Below are 5445 nucleotides of genomic sequence, written 5' to 3' on the forward strand. Positions count from 1 at the left end.
ATTAGAATCACTTGTATTCCAGTCACTGAGTTCATCCCTGGGGTTGAGATGTAGCCACCTCTGGGGTGGGGTGCAGGGGCTGTTTATACAGGGATCCTTTGCCCAGAACTGAGATGCAGCCACCTCTGGGAAGGGACGGAGCAGCTGTTTAACAGCCACACAGCACAGTAGATTAGGACAAGTGAAGAATCCCACATCTAATCCCACTGCGCTGCACAGAGCATGGGGAGCTGGGCCTGGCCCAGACACCAGGCTGCGCTGCACATGGGCTCCTAAGTGACGAGCGCTCAGGAGCTTAGATTTACAACCCCTGAAATAGCACAAATTGAGCACTATGCTGGGGCCCCCTACTGGATCCTCCCACCCCACTCGCTGCAGCCCCTAGCACCACACTGGGGCCAGCAATGGCTGTGAGGGGAGAGCACCTCCTGCTGAGCCCCCAGCACAGCCTGTGGAACTGGGCTTTCTCTGAACATCCCCCATCCAAATCCTGAGCCAGCCTGGCCCCCATAAGCTCCATCCATGCATAGTAAGGGGACTGGCACATGGAATTGCAAGCCCAATAGCAAGGATTTCTGATGACTCTGTAAACTCGGGGCGGGGGGGGGGGGAGTGGAGAATTGCTAATATAGTTCCTATGTTTAAGAAATGGAAAAAAAACTGTGGTCCAGGTATCTACAGGTCTTTTAATTTGACCTCAACTGTCTGCAAGGTCTTGGGACAAATTTTGAGAGAGAAAGTAATGAAGGACATAGAGGTGAACAGTAATTGGAATAAAATGCAACTTGGTTTTACAGTCGGTAGGTCCTGCCAGGCCAAACTGATCTGTTTCTCTGCGAAGATAACTGAGGTTTTAGACAAAGGAAATGCAATAGATCTAATCCAGTGGTTCTCAAACTTTTTGTATTGGTGACCCCTTTCGAACACCAAGCCTTTGAGTGCATCTCCCCCTTAAAAATTAAAAACACATTTTTGATATTTTACACTATGTTAAATACTAAATTTAAACCCTATTACCTAAAGTGAATTTACCTTTTCTCACTGCTTTTAAATTAAGACTAAAACACAGCGGGTGGTGAGGCTCGGGGTTGACAACGCTGTGTGTGCTCCCAGCTGATAATCCTCAACATGGCCAGGCTCCACCTGAAACCCCAGTACAGGGGCCGGGGCTCACAGCGTCCTGGATGCCCCAGCTCAGGGCTCACAGCCCTGCTCCTGGTTGGGGTCAGGACTCGCAATCCCAAGTGACAGTTGGACTCAGGGATCGCAGCCCCGCTCCTGGTCAGGTTTGGGGTCTGGGCTCACAGCCTTGTGTGGGGTTCGGAGTCAGGGCTCACAGCCACGATTCCCTGTTGGGGTCGGGATTCAGCCATGCGCCAGGGTTGAGGCTCGAAGCTGTGCACCAGGGTCAGGGCTTGCAGCCACACGTCTCTGTCGGGGTCAGGGCTCACAGCCTGGCACCGGGGTTGGGGCTCACAGCCACGCGCCGGGGTCAAGGCTCACAGCCCGGCACAGGGGTCGGGGTCGGGGCTCGCAGCCCGGTGCAGGGGTCAGGGTCGGGGCTCACAGCCTGGCTCAGGGGTCGGGGTCGGGGCTCGCAGCTGCACACCGGGGTCAGGGCTCGCAGCCACGTGTCCATTTCAGGGTCCAGGCTCACAGCCCAGAGCAGGGGTCGGGGCCGGAGCAGCCGCATGCCCGGTTTGGGGCTCGTAGCCCTGCAGCTCCACACGGGGTTGAGGCTCACAGCCATGCGTCGTGGTCGGGGCTCACAGCTTGGCGCCAGGGTCGGGGCTCACGATCCCCCCACATAACCGGGCTGTGACCCCCCAAGGGATCATGACCCCCAGTTTGAGAATCAATAATCTAATCTACCTGGATGTCAGTGAAGCATTTGATACAATTCCACTTGGGAAATTATTAGCTCAATTGGAGAAGATGGGGTTTAATATGAGAATTGAAAGGTGGATAAGGAACTGGTGAAAAGGACCTGGGGTTACAGTGTCTGAGAAGCTGGATATGAGTCAGTAGTGTGCCCTTGTTGCCAAAAAGGCTAACAGCATATTGGGCTGCATTAGTAGGAGCATTGCCCCCAGATCGAGGGAAATGATTATTCCCCTCTATTCAGAACTGGTGAGGCCTCATCTGGATTATTGCATCCAGTTTTGGTCCCCCCACTACAGAAGGGATGTGGACAAATTGGAGAAAGTCCAGCGGAGGGCAACGAAAATTATTAGGGGGCTGTGGCACATAACTTACAAGAAGAGGCTGAGGAAACTGGGTTTAGTCTGCAGAAGAGAAGAGTGAGGGGGGAGCAGCCTTCAACTACCTGAAGGGGGGTTCCAAAAAGGATGGATCTAGACTGTTCTCAGTTGTGGCGGATGACAGATCAAGAAGCAATGGTTTCAAGTTGCAGTCAGGAATATCTAGGTTGGATATTAGGAAACACTATTTCATTAGGAGGGTGGTGAAGCACTGGAATGGGTTACCAAGGGAGGTGGTGGAATCTCCACCCTTAGAGGTTTTTAGGGCCCAGCTTGACAAAGCCCTGGCTGGGATGATTTAGTTGGGGTTGGTCCTGCTTTGAGCAGGGGGTTGGCCTAGATGACCTCCTAGGATCTCTTCCAACCCTAATCTTCTATGATTCTATGATTCTATGAAAGGGGAGACTGCAACAGGTCATAATGAAAGGTGAACTCTCAGGGGCTAAAGGGAGGTTACTAGCAAGTTCCTCAGGGATCAGTCTTGGGACCAATCTCATTTAGTATTTTTATTATTGACCTTGGCACAAAAAGTGGGAGTGTGCTAATAAAATTTGCAGATGACACAAAGCTGGAAGGTATTGCCAGTACCAAGAAGGACCAGAATAATACACAAGAAGAGCTGGATGACCTTGTAGGGTGACCAGATGTCCTTATTTTATGGGGACAGTCCCGATTTTTGGGTCTTTCTCTTCTATAGGCTCCTATTACCCCTCACCCCCTGTCCCGATTTTTCACCCTTGCTATCTGGTCACATTATGACCTTGTAAACTGGAGTAATTGAAATGGGATGAAATTGAATAGTGCAAAGTGCAAGGTCATTTATTTAGGGACTAATAATAAGAATTTTAGCTATAAGCTGGGGACGTATCAGTTGGACGTGACAGAGGAGGAGAAAGACCTGGGTGTATTGGCTGATCACCGGATGACTATGAGCTGCCAATGTGATGCGGCTGTGAAAAAGCTAAAGCAGACCTAGGATGCATCAGGCGAGGTATTTCCAGTAGCGACAGGGACGTGTTGGTACCATTATACATTATACATTATATATTGTATATATATATTATGCACTGGTGAGACCTCACCTGGAATACTATGAGCAGTTCTGGTCTCCCATGTTTAAGAAAGATGAATTCAAACTGGAACAGGTGCAGAAAAGGGTGAGTAGGATGATCTAAGGAATGGAAAACTGACTTTGTGAGAGGAGACTCAAAGAGCTTGGCTTTTGCAGCCTAACCACACGAAGGCTGAGGGGGGATCTGATTGCTCTCTATGAATACATCAGAGGGATAAATACTGGGGAGGGGGAGGAGTTATTTAAGTTAAGGGCCAATATGGACCCAAGAGCAAATGGATATAAACTGCCCATCAATAAGTTTAGGTTGGATTAGATGAAGGTTTCTAACCATCAGAGGAGTGAAAATTTGGAGCAGCCTCCCAGGGGGAGCTGTGGGGGCAAAAAACCTAACTGGCTTCAAGGCTGAGCTTGAGACGTTTCTGGAGGGGATGGGATGAGGAGTTTGCCTATGATAACATGGAGCCAATCGGTAGGGTGACCGTTTCCTGAAGTAAAAATGGGCTGGCTGGGGCTCGCTGAGCCCAAGCTGCCCCCACCTACCCGCAGGACTCGCCAGAGCTCACACACCCCATTGCCTGGGGCTGATCCCTGAGCCCTGATGTTCCATCCCCCCCCGCCCGCTGCCACCCCCCTTCCCCCCTGCAATGGGATAAATGCCCATTTTTGTCAAAAAAAAAAAAGCCAGGACAGAGCTTAAAAAGGGGCCTGTCCTGGCCAAAACAGGGACATATGGTCACCCCACTGCTCTGGGATCGCTACCAGCAAATATCTCCAACGGCCAGAGATGGGACACTAGATGTGAGGGTTGGGGCTCTGAGTTAGTATACGTTGCACTGACGTCTTGCAATCAGCTGGGGGAGGCCTATGGGGAACCTTACTGATCATCAGACTCCCAGAGCCTCTACTCAGAAGAGGGGGCAGGGATCTGGCTTTGACAGGGAGTGGGCGTGGGGGATGTACTCCATATTGCGGCAGTGGGGTGTGGGGGAGCTCCCTGCATTAACTCCCTTTTCTGCATGACCTGAGACATAGCATTAATCAGGATGCTGAGGGGTTAGCAATCATATTTTCCCATATCCTCCCCAAAATTCACCAGCTCCTTCCAAATCATGTTCCTAAGGGTCTCCTTGGGTCGGCGCTGCCCAGGGTTGTGGGAGGTAGGGGAATTAGAATTGGGAGCGTGCCTGACAGAGTGAGGACCATTATTTGTAAATGTGATTAGCCTGCACAGGCTCTGAGGTAATCTTTTTGCTTACTTGTGTTTTTAAGACATCAGTTTCTTGCAGCAAATCTCCTGCCTCTTTGATTTTTGCCACTAGTTCACTCCAGGTTGGGGGTTCTAAATCCACCGTCCCCATGGTAAATTTTGTCTGAGAATTTAGTCCTGCATAAGTGCTCTGTAGTAATTCATGTCCCTGATACTGGAAAGTGACAATCCCATTCTCTTCTGTCTGGGGTAATGAATCAGAGAGAGCTGCCTGCATTTTCTTTCCAATTAGGTAAGCTTCTGGGGCCTCTCCTGGTTTCTGCTCTTCCATTATTTTCTGTTTCTTAAGGGAAGATGGAGGCAGCAATATTTTAAGAGCACTTATCATCCATTCCTGGGGTTCAGAGCCAGTCTGCTCCCAAGAATCTATGCCTAGGTCTAGAGCATCAGCATCACAAGGAGAGGCGCATAACTGAGCCAATTGGGTTAAGTCCATGCCATCAGCAGAGGGGTACATTTGCCAAACACAGGCCAGCCATGCAAGGGCTATGTCACAGCTCAGTGGCCCCAGTCTCTCAGCAATAAGCCTTGTCTACAGGCACAGAGAGAATATTTTCTTCATTTCAGTTTATTTAACCAGTTCTGTTCAATGACTAGTTTAGTCAAAGTTAAGAAACCAAGTACTTGGGAAAGTTAAGACAAATCAACTAGCACTGTGAAGTTAATGAGAATGAATTAAATCCTAAAGAGGATTAAGCTACAGTGAACTAAAACCAGTTCTAAATCAGCGCGCGCACGCACACACACGCATGCCTGCACACACACACACACAGAGATTTAATTCACTTTAACTTCGCAGCTTTCCTTGATTTGTTTTAACTTTTCTGAGTGTTCTCTCTGCG

This window comes from Dermochelys coriacea, chromosome 20 (genome assembly GCF_009764565.3).
Source record: "Dermochelys coriacea isolate rDerCor1 chromosome 20, rDerCor1.pri.v4, whole genome shotgun sequence".
NCBI lineage: Eukaryota > Metazoa > Chordata > Testudines > Dermochelyidae > Dermochelys > Dermochelys coriacea.